We start from the raw sequence: 12,500 nt of genomic DNA on the forward strand, positions 1-12,500 counted from the left end.
TCATGTTCTTAACGGCCTAAAAACTAATTTAAAACCTAAGATTGGGAATTTATAAAAACAACACGGAGACAAAATTCATTGGGAAAATACAAAATTTATTACAAATACCGTAAAAACAATTAAAAACAATTGACAACCTAAAAGAAAAAGGAAAAATTAGAACAATTTGGTTAATAAAACAATTAAAATGTGGTACTTACCTGAGAAGCCTAATTAAGGAAGGTACTTACCTGAATTTGGACCTGGAGAGTGACGGACACGGAAGACGGAGTGGCGATAACGTGGTGGGCCACGGGAAGGGTCACGGTATGGCCCGTGCACCACTCCTGCCCTCCTCGTGCAGGGAGGAGTTTCATTCCCCTTACCTAACCGGCCAGTGCCTGCCATGTACCCGCTGGTTTACCAGATTGACCGAGGCCTACTGCCGAAGCCACTTACGGGCCCTGCTTGGTTGCCCCCCACCCTCAATTACCTCTGACCCCAAATCTGGACCCAAAATTTAACCCCTATGCTAATTCGGCCCTAATTAAACTATCCCCACCCCAGGATCCTATCCTAACCCTAACCAGCCACAATCCTGGCCCTAATCCTAGCCCCATCCATGGTGAAGCCCTAACCTTAACCCCAGTGAAAGGAACCCCAAGTTAACGGCCAAAGACACAAAGAAATAAACAAAAATGAAGGCCAGGTGTATAATTAGGAAAGGAGGGTATGTAAGCCAAAGGAAAGGAAGCAGGAATTAGGAGCAAAAGGAAACAGAAGGCAAAGCAAGGGTAGGAAAGGAGAAAGGAAAGGAAAAGGATAGGGTTAAGCCAAAGAAAGTAGAGTAAAAAAACTAAAAAGAAAACCCAAAAAGGAAAAACACAAAGCACCGTAGGGAGGAGTCAAAAAAAGCCTATAAAAGGAGGGGCAGAGAGGAGTCTCCTTTATTTGAATTTGGCCACCGATGCATGAGCATAGCCTGAGGAAGGCACAATATCGCCGAAAGCTAGCGCAAGCCATGCATCACTAAAAATGTTTTGTTTGTTGTTTTAGTTTGTTATTTTAGTTTGTTATTTTTGGGGGAGGTTTATTTAAATTTTATTCATTTTCATGTTTCTTAACGGCCTAAAAACTAATTTAAAACCTAAGATTGGGAATTTATAAAAACAACACGGAGACAAAATTCATTGGGAAAATACAAAATTTATTACAAATACCGTAAAAACAATTAAAAACAATTGACAACCTAAAAGAAAAAGGAAAAATTAGAACAATTTGGTTAATAAAACAATTAAAATGTGGTACTTACCTGAGAAGCCTAATTAAGGAAGGTACTTACCTGAATTTGGACCTGGAGAGTGACGGACACGGAAGACGGAGTGGCGATAACGTGGTGGGCCACGGGAAGGGTCACGGTATGGCCCGTGCACCACTCCTGCCCTCCTCGTGCAGGGAGGAGTTTCATTCCCCTTACCTAACCGGCCAGTGCCTGCCATGTACCCGCTGGTTTACCAGATTGACCGAGGCCTACTGCCGAAGCCACTTACGGGCCCTGCTTGGTTGCCCCCCACCCTCAATTACCTCTGACCCCAAATCTGGACCCAAAATTTAACCCCTATGCTAATTCGGCCCTAATTAAACTATCCCCACCCCAGGATCCTATCCTAACCCTAACCAGCCACAATCCTGGCCCTAATCCTAGCCCCATCCATGGTGAAGCCCTAACCTTAACCCCAGTGAAAGGAACCCCAAGTTAACGGCCAAAGACACAAAGAAATAAACAAAAATGAAGGCCAGGTGTATAATTAGGAAAGGAGGGTATGTAAGCCAAAGGAAAGGAAGCAGGAATTAGGAGCAAAAGGAAACAGAAGGCAAAGCAAGGGTAGGAAAGGAGAAAGGAAAGGAAAAGGATAGGGTTAAGCCAAAGAAAGTAGAGTAAAAAAACTAAAAAGAAAACCCAAAAAGGAAAAACACAAAGCACCGTAGGGAGGAGTCAAAAAAAGCCTATAAAAGGAGGGGCAGAGAGGAGTCTCCTTTATTTGAATTTGGCCACCGATGCATGAGCATAGCCTGAGGAAGGCACAATATCGCCGAAAGCTAGCGCAAGCCATGCATCACTAAAAATGTTTTGTTTGTTGTTTTAGTTTGTTATTTTAGTTTGTTATTTTTGGGGGAGGTTTATTTAAATTTTATTCATTTTCATGTTTCTTAACGGCCTAAAAACTAATTTAAAACCTAAGATTGGGAATTTATAAAAACAACACGGAGACAAAATTCATTGGGAAAATACAAAATTTATTACAAATACCGTAAAAACAATTAAAAACAATTGACAACCTAAAAGAAAAAGGAAAAATTAGAACAATTTGGTTAATAAAACAATTAAAATGTGGTACTTACCTGAGAAGCCTAATTAAGGAAGGTACTTACCTGAATTTGGACCTGGAGAGTGACGGACACGGAAGACGGAGTGGCGATAACGTGGTGGGCCACGGGAAGGGTCACGGTATGGCCCGTGCACCACTCCTGCCCTCCTCGTGCAGGGAGGAGTTTCATTCCCCTTACCTAACCGGCCAGTGCCTGCCATGTACCCGCTGGTTTACCAGATTGACCGAGGCCTACTGCCGAAGCCACTTACGGGCCCTGCTTGGTTGCCCCCCACCCTCAATTACCTCTGACCCCAAATCTGGACCCAAAATTTAACCCCTATGCTAATTCGGCCCTAATTAAACTATCCCCACCCCAGGATCCTATCCTAACCCTAACCAGCCACAATCCTGGCCCTAATCCTAGCCCCATCCATGGTGAAGCCCTAACCTTAACCCCAGTGAAAGGAACCCCAAGTTAACGGCCAAAGACACAAAGAAATAAACAAAAATGAAGGCCAGGTGTATAATTAGGAAAGGAGGGTATGTAAGCCAAAGGAAAGGAAGCAGGAATTAGGAGCAAAAGGAAACAGAAGGCAAAGCAAGGGTAGGAAAGGAGAAAGGAAAGGAAAAGGATAGGGTTAAGCCAAAGAAAGTAGAGTAAAAAAACTAAAAAGAAAACCCAAAAAGGAAAAACACAAAGCACCGTAGGGAGGAGTCAAAAAAAGCCTATAAAAGGAGGGGCAGAGAGGAGTCTCCTTTATTTGAATTTGGCCACCGATGCATGAGCATAGCCTGAGGAAGGCACAATATCGCCGAAAGCTAGCGCAAGCCATGCATCACTAAAAATGTTTTGTTTGTTGTTTTAGTTTGTTATTTTAGTTTGTTATTTTTGGGGGAGGTTTATTTAAATTTTATTCATTTTCATGTTTCTTAACGGCCTAAAAACTAATTTAAAACCTAAGATTGGGAATTTATAAAAACAACACGGAGACAAAATTCATTGGGAAAATACAAAATTTATTACAAATACCGTAAAAACAATTAAAAACAATTGACAACCTAAAAGAAAAAGGAAAAATTAGAACAATTTGGTTAATAAAACAATTAAAATGTGGTACTTACCTGAGAAGCCTAATTAAGGAAGGTACTTACCTGAATTTGGACCTGGAGAGTGACGGACACGGAAGACGGAGTGGCGATAACGTGGTGGGCCACGGGAAGGGTCACGGTATGGCCCGTGCACCACTCCTGCCCTCCTCGTGCAGGGAGGAGTTTCATTCCCCTTACCTAACCGGCCAGTGCCTGCCATGTACCCGCTGGTTTACCAGATTGACCGAGGCCTACTGCCGAAGCCACTTACGGGCCCTGCTTGGTTGCCCCCCACCCTCAATTACCTCTGACCCCAAATCTGGACCCAAAATTTAACCCCTATGCTAATTCGGCCCTAATTAAACTATCCCCACCCCAGGATCCTATCCTAACCCTAACCAGCCACAATCCTGGCCCTAATCCTAGCCCCATCCATGGTGAAGCCCTAACCTTAACCCCAGTGAAAGGAACCCCAAGTTAACGGCCAAAGACACAAAGAAATAAACAAAAATGAAGGCCAGGTGTATAATTAGGAAAGGAGGGTATGTAAGCCAAAGGAAAGGAAGCAGGAATTAGGAGCAAAAGGAAACAGAAGGCAAAGCAAGGGTAGGAAAGGAGAAAGGAAAGGAAAAGGATAGGGTTAAGCCAAAGAAAGTAGAGTAAAAAAACTAAAAAGAAAACCCAAAAAGGAAAAACACAAAGCACCGTAGGGAGGAGTCAAAAAAAGCCTATAAAAGGAGGGGCAGAGAGGAGTCTCCTTTATTTGAATTTGGCCACCGATGCATGAGCATAGCCTGAGGAAGGCACAATATCGCCGAAAGCTAGCGCAAGCCATGCATCACTAAAAATGTTTTGTTTGTTGTTTTAGTTTGTTATTTTAGTTTGTTATTTTTGGGGGAGGTTTATTTAAATTTTATTCATTTTCATGTTTCTTAACGGCCTAAAAACTAATTTAAAACCTAAGATTGGGAATTTATAAAAACAACACGGAGACAAAATTCATTGGGAAAATACAAAATTTATTACAAATACCGTAAAAACAATTAAAAACAATTGACAACCTAAAAGAAAAAGGAAAAATTAGAACAATTTGGTTAATAAAACAATTAAAATGTGGTACTTACCTGAGAAGCCTAATTAAGGAAGGTACTTACCTGAATTTGGACCTGGAGAGTGACGGACACGGAAGACGGAGTGGCGATAACGTGGTGGGCCACGGGAAGGGTCACGGTATGGCCCGTGCACCACTCCTGCCCTCCTCGTGCAGGGAGGAGTTTCATTCCCCTTACCTAACCGGCCAGTGCCTGCCATGTACCCGCTGGTTTACCAGATTGACCGAGGCCTACTGCCGAAGCCACTTACGGGCCCTGCTTGGTTGCCCCCCACCCTCAATTACCTCTGACCCCAAATCTGGACCCAAAATTTAACCCCTATGCTAATTCGGCCCTAATTAAACTATCCCCACCCCAGGATCCTATCCTAACCCTAACCAGCCACAATCCTGGCCCTAATCCTAGCCCCATCCATGGTGAAGCCCTAACCTTAACCCCAGTGAAAGGAACCCCAAGTTAACGGCCAAAGACACAAAGAAATAAACAAAAATGAAGGCCAGGTGTATAATTAGGAAAGGAGGGTATGTAAGCCAAAGGAAAGGAAGCAGGAATTAGGAGCAAAAGGAAACAGAAGGCAAAGCAAGGGTAGGAAAGGAGAAAGGAAAGGAAAAGGATAGGGTTAAGCCAAAGAAAGTAGAGTAAAAAAACTAAAAAGAAAACCCAAAAAGGAAAAACACAAAGCACCGTAGGGAGGAGTCAAAAAAAGCCTATAAAAGGAGGGGCAGAGAGGAGTCTCCTTTATTTGAATTTGGCCACCGATGCATGAGCATAGCCTGAGGAAGGCACAATATCGCCGAAAGCTAGCGCAAGCCATGCATCACTAAAAATGTTTTGTTTGTTGTTTTAGTTTGTTATTTTAGTTTGTTATTTTTGGGGGAGGTTTATTTAAATTTTATTCATTTTCATGTTTCTTAACGGCCTAAAAACTAATTTAAAACCTAAGATTGGGAATTTATAAAAACAACACGGAGACAAAATTCATTGGGAAAATACAAAATTTATTACAAATACCGTAAAAACAATTAAAAACAATTGACAACCTAAAAGAAAAAGGAAAAATTAGAACAATTTGGTTAATAAAACAATTAAAATGTGGTACTTACCTGAGAAGCCTAATTAAGGAAGGTACTTACCTGAATTTGGACCTGGAGAGTGACGGACACGGAAGACGGAGTGGCGATAACGTGGTGGGCCACGGGAAGGGTCACGGTATGGCCCGTGCACCACTCCTGCCCTCCTCGTGCAGGGAGGAGTTTCATTCCCCTTACCTAACCGGCCAGTGCCTGCCATGTACCCGCTGGTTTACCAGATTGACCGAGGCCTACTGCCGAAGCCACTTACGGGCCCTGCTTGGTTGCCCCCCACCCTCAATTACCTCTGACCCCAAATCTGGACCCAAAATTTAACCCCTATGCTAATTCGGCCCTAATTAAACTATCCCCACCCCAGGATCCTATCCTAACCCTAACCAGCCACAATCCTGGCCCTAATCCTAGCCCCATCCATGGTGAAGCCCTAACCTTAACCCCAGTGAAAGGAACCCCAAGTTAACGGCCAAAGACACAAAGAAATAAACAAAAATGAAGGCCAGGTGTATAATTAGGAAAGGAGGGTATGTAAGCCAAAGGAAAGGAAGCAGGAATTAGGAGCAAAAGGAAACAGAAGGCAAAGCAAGGGTAGGAAAGGAGAAAGGAAAGGAAAAGGATAGGGTTAAGCCAAAGAAAGTAGAGTAAAAAAACTAAAAAGAAAACCCAAAAAGGAAAAACACAAAGCACCGTAGGGAGGAGTCAAAAAAAGCCTATAAAAGGAGGGGCAGAGAGGAGTCTCCTTTATTTGAATTTGGCCACCGATGCATGAGCATAGCCTGAGGAAGGCACAATATCGCCGAAAGCTAGCGCAAGCCATGCATCACTAAAAATGTTTTGTTTGTTGTTTTAGTTTGTTATTTTAGTTTGTTATTTTTGGGGGAGGTTTATTTAAATTTTATTCATTTTCATGTTTCTTAACGGCCTAAAAACTAATTTAAAACCTAAGATTGGGAATTTATAAAAACAACACGGAGACAAAATTCATTGGGAAAATACAAAATTTATTACAAATACCGTAAAAACAATTAAAAACAATTGACAACCTAAAAGAAAAAGGAAAAATTAGAACAATTTGGTTAATAAAACAATTAAAATGTGGTACTTACCTGAGAAGCCTAATTAAGGAAGGTACTTACCTGAATTTGGACCTGGAGAGTGACGGACACGGAAGACGGAGTGGCGATAACGTGGTGGGCCACGGGAAGGGTCACGGTATGGCCCGTGCACCACTCCTGCCCTCCTCGTGCAGGGAGGAGTTTCATTCCCCTTACCTAACCGGCCAGTGCCTGCCATGTACCCGCTGGTTTACCAGATTGACCGAGGCCTACTGCCGAAGCCACTTACGGGCCCTGCTTGGTTGCCCCCCACCCTCAATTACCTCTGACCCCAAATCTGGACCCAAAATTTAACCCCTATGCTAATTCGGCCCTAATTAAACTATCCCCACCCCAGGATCCTATCCTAACCCTAACCAGCCACAATCCTGGCCCTAATCCTAGCCCCATCCATGGTGAAGCCCTAACCTTAACCCCAGTGAAAGGAACCCCAAGTTAACGGCCAAAGACACAAAGAAATAAACAAAAATGAAGGCCAGGTGTATAATTAGGAAAGGAGGGTATGTAAGCCAAAGGAAAGGAAGCAGGAATTAGGAGCAAAAGGAAACAGAAGGCAAAGCAAGGGTAGGAAAGGAGAAAGGAAAGGAAAAGGATAGGGTTAAGCCAAAGAAAGTAGAGTAAAAAAACTAAAAAGAAAACCCAAAAAGGAAAAACACAAAGCACCGTAGGGAGGAGTCAAAAAAAGCCTATAAAAGGAGGGGCAGAGAGGAGTCTCCTTTATTTGAATTTGGCCACCGATGCATGAGCGTAGCCTGAGGAAGGCACAATATCGCCGAAAGCTAGCGCAAGCCATGCATCACTAAAAATGTTTTGTTTGTTGTTTTAGTTTGTTATTTTAGTTTGTTATTTTTGGGGGAGGTTTATTTAAATTTTATTCATTTTCATGTTTCTTAACGGCCTAAAAACTAATTTAAAACCTAAGATTGGGAATTTATAAAAACAACACGGAGACAAAATTCATTGGGAAAATACAAAATTTATTACAAATACCGTAAAAACAATTAAAAACAATTGACAACCTAAAAGAAAAAGGAAAAATTAGAACAATTTGGTTAATAAAACAATTAAAATGTGGTACTTACCTGAGAAGCCTAATTAAGGAAGGTACTTACCTGAATTTGGACCTGGAGAGTGACGGACACGGAAGACGGAGTGGCGATAACGTGGTGGGCCACGGGAAGGGTCACGGTATGGCCCGTGCACCACTCCTGCCCTCCTCGTGCAGGGAGGAGTTTCATTCCCCTTACCTAACCGGCCAGTGCCTGCCATGTACCCGCTGGTTTACCAGATTGACCGAGGCCTACTGCCGAAGCCACTTACGGGCCCTGCTTGGTTGCCCCCCACCCTCAATTACCTCTGACCCCAAATCTGGACCCAAAATTTAACCCCTATGCTAATTCGGCCCTAATTAAACTATCCCCACCCCAGGATCCTATCCTAACCCTAACCAGCCACAATCCTGGCCCTAATCCTAGCCCCATCCATGGTGAAGCCCTAACCTTAACCCCAGTGAAAGGAACCCCAAGTTAACGGCCAAAGACACAAAGAAATAAACAAAAATGAAGGCCAGGTGTATAATTAGGAAAGGAGGGTATGTAAGCCAAAGGAAAGGAAGCAGGAATTAGGAGCAAAAGGAAACAGAAGGCAAAGCCAGGGTAGGAAAGGAGAAAGGAAAGGAAAAGGATAGGGTTAAGCCAAAGAAAGTAGAGTAAAAAAACTAAAAAGAAAACCCAAAAAGGAAAAACACAAAGCACCGTAGGGAGGAGTCAAAAAAAGCCTATAAAAGGAGGGGCAGAGAGGAGTCTCCTTTATTTGAATTTGGCCACCGATGCATGAGCATAGCCTGAGGAAGGCACAATATCGCCGAAAGCTAGCGCAAGCCATGCATCACTAAAAATGTTTTGTTTGTTGTTTTAGTTTGTTATTTTAGTTTGTTATTTTTGGGGGAGGTTTATTTAAATTTTATTCATTTTCATGTTTCTTAACGGCCTAAAAACTAATTTAAAACCTAAGATTGGGAATTTATAAAAACAACACGGAGACAAAATTCATTGGGAAAATACAAAATTTATTACAAATACCGTAAAAACAATTAAAAACAATTGACAACCTAAAAGAAAAAGGAAAAATTAGAACAATTTGGTTAATAAAACAATTAAAATGTGGTACTTACCTGAGAAGCCTAATTAAGGAAGGTACTTACCTGAATTTGGACCTGGAGAGTGACGGACACGGAAGACGGAGTGGCGATAACGTGGTGGGCCACGGGAAGGGTCACGGTATGGCCCGTGCACCACTCCTGCCCTCCTCGTGCAGGGAGGAGTTTCATTCCCCTTACCTAACCGGCCAGTGCCTGCCATGTACCCGCTGGTTTACCAGATTGACCGAGGCCTACTGCCGAAGCCACTTACGGGCCCTGCTTGGTTGCCCCCCACCCTCAATTACCTCTGACCCCAAATCTGGACCCAAAATTTAACCCCTATGCTAATTCGGCCCTAATTAAACTATCCCCACCCCAGGATCCTATCCTAACCCTAACCAGCCACAATCCTGGCCCTAATCCTAGCCCCATCCATGGTGAAGCCCTAACCTTAACCCCAGTGAAAGGAACCCCAAGTTAACGGCCAGAGACACAAAGAAATAAACAAAAATGAAGGCCAGGTGTATAATTAGGAAAGGAGGGTATGTAAGCCAAAGGAAAGGAAGCAGGAATTAGGAGCAAAAGGAAACAGAAGGCAAAGCAAGGGTAGGAAAGGAGAAAGGAAAGGAAAAGGATAGGGTTAAGCCAAAGAAAGTAGAGTAAAAAAACTAAAAAGAAAACCCAAAAAGGAAAAACACAAAGCACCGTAGGGAGGAGTCAAAAAAAGCCTATAAAAGGAGGGGCAGAGAGGAGTCTCCTTTATTTGAATTTGGCCACCGATGCATGAGCATAGCCTGAGGAAGGCACAATATCGCCGAAAGCTAGCGCAAGCCATGCATCACTAAAAATGTTTTGTTTGTTGTTTTAGTTTGTTATTTTAGTTTGTTATTTTTGGGGGAGGTTTATTTAAATTTTATTCATTTTCATGTTTCTTAACGGCCTAAAAACTAATTTAAAACCTAAGATTGGGAATTTATAAAAACAACACGGAGACAAAATTCATTGGGAAAATACAAAATTTATTACAAATACCGTAAAAACAATTAAAAACAATTGACAACCTAAAAGAAAAAGGAAAAATTAGAACAATTTGGTTAATAAAACAATTAAAATGTGGTACTTACCTGAGAAGCCTAATTAAGGAAGGTACTTACCTGAATTTGGACCTGGAGAGTGACGGACACGGAAGACGGAGTGGCGATAACGTGGTGGGCCACGGGAAGGGTCACGGTATGGCCCGTGCACCACTCCTGCCCTCCTCGTGCAGGGAGGAGTTTCATTCCCCTTACCTAACCGGCCAGTGCCTGCCATGTACCCGCTGGTTTACCAGATTGACCGAGGCCTACTGCCGAAGCCACTTACGGGCCCTGCTTGGTTGCCCCCCACCCTCAATTACCTCTGACCCCAAATCTGGACCCAAAATTTAACCCCTATGCTAATTCGGCCCTAATTAAACTATCCCCACCCCAGGATCCTATCCTAACCCTAACCAGCCACAATCCTGGCCCTAATCCTAGCCCCATCCGTGGTGAAGCCCTAACCTTAACCCCAGTGAAAGGAACCCCAAGTTAACGGCCAAAGACACAAAGAAATAAACAAAAATGAAGGCCAGGTGTATAATTAGGAAAGGAGGGTATGTAAGCCAAAGGAAAGGAAGCAGGAATTAGGAGCAAAAGGAAACAGAAGGCAAAGCAAGGGTAGGAAAGGAGAAAGGAAAGGAAAAGGATAGGGTTAAGCCAAAGAAAGTAGAGTAAAAAAACTAAAAAGAAAACCCAAAAAGGAAAAACACAAAGCACCGTAGGGAGGAGTCAAAAAAAGCCTATAAAAGGAGGGGCAGAGAGGAGTCTCCTTTATTTGAATTTGGCCACCGATGCATGAGCATAGCCTGAGGAAGGCACAATATCGCCGAAAGCTAGCGCAAGCCATGCATCACTAAAAATGTTTTGTTTGTTGTTTTAGTTTGTTATTTTAGTTTGTTATTTTTGGGGGAGGTTTATTTAAATTTTATTCATTTTCATGTTTCTTAACGGCCTAAAAACTAATTTAAAACCTAAGATTGGGAATTTATAAAAACAACACGGAGACAAAATTCATTGGGAAAATACAAAATTTATTACAAATACCGTAAAAACAATTAAAAACAATTGACAACCTAAAAGAAAAAGGAAAAATTAGAACAATTTGGTTAATAAAACAATTAAAATGTGGTACTTACCTGAGAAGCCTAATTAAGGAAGGTACTTACCTGAATTTGGACCTGGAGAGTGACGGACACGGAAGACGGAGTGGCGATAACGTGGTGGGCCACGGGAAGGGTCACGGTATGGCCCGTGCACCACTCCTGCCCTCCTCGTGCAGGGAGGAGTTTCATTCCCCTTACCTAACCGGCCAGTGCCTGCCATGTACCCGCTGGTTTACCAGATTGACCGAGGCCTACTGCCGAAGCCACTTACGGGCCCTGCTTGGTTGCCCCCCACCCTCAATTACCTCTGACCCCAAATCTGGACCCAAAATTTAACCCCTATGCTAATTCGGCCCTAATTAAACTATCCCCACCCCAGGATCCTATCCTAACCCTAACCAGCCACAATCCTGGCCCTAATCCTAGCCCCATCCATGGTGAAGCCCTAACCTTAACCCCAGTGAAAGGAACCCCAAGTTAACGGCCAAAGACACAAAGAAATAAACAAAAATGAAGGCCAGGTGTATAATTAGGAAAGGAGGGTATGTAAGCCAAAGGAAAGGAAGCAGGACTTAGGAGCAAAAGGAAACAGAAGGCAAAGCAAGGGTAGGAAAGGAGAAAGGAAAGGAAAAGGATAGGGTTAAGCCAAAGAAAGTAGAGTAAAAAAACTAAAAAGAAAACCCAAAAAGGAAAAACACAAAGCACCGTAGGGAGGAGTCAAAAAAAGCCTATAAAAGGAGGGGCAGAGAGGAGTCTCCTTTATTTGAATTTGGCCACCGATGCATGAGCATAGCCTGAGGAAGGCACAATATCGCCGAAAGCTAGCGCAAGCCATGCATCACTAAAAATGTTTTGTTTGTTGTTTTAGTTTGTTATTTTAGTTTGTTATTTTTGGGGGAGGTTTATTTAAATTTTATTCATTTTCATGTTTCTTAACGGCCTAAAAACTAATTTAAAACCTAAGATTGGGAATTTATAAAAACAACACGGAGACAAAATTCATTGGGAAAATACAAAATTTATTACAAATACCGTAAAAACAATTAAAAACAATTGACAACCTAAAAGAAAAAGGAAAAATTAGAACAATTTGGTTAATAAAACAATTAAAATGTGGTACTTACCTGAGAAGCCTAATTAAGGAAGGTACTTACCTGAATTTGGACCTGGAGAGTGACGGACACGGAAGACGGAGTGGCGATAACGTGGTGGGCCACGGGAAGGGTCACGGTATGGCCCGTGCACCACTCCTGCCCTCCTCGTGCAGGGAGGAGTTTCATTCCCCTTACCTAACCGGCCAGTGCCTGCCATGTACCCGCTGGTTTACCAGATTGACCGAGGCCTACTGCCGAAGCCACTTACGGGCCCTGCTTGGTTGCCCCCCACCCTCAATTACCTCTGACCCCAAATCTGGACCCAAAAT

This window comes from Copadichromis virginalis, linkage group LG11 (assembly GCF_057382275.1).
Source record: "Copadichromis virginalis isolate Kocher_CV1m ecotype Utaka linkage group LG11, C_Virginalis_male_GT1.1, whole genome shotgun sequence".
In the NCBI taxonomy this organism is placed as follows: domain Eukaryota; kingdom Metazoa; phylum Chordata; class Actinopteri; order Cichliformes; family Cichlidae; genus Copadichromis; species Copadichromis virginalis.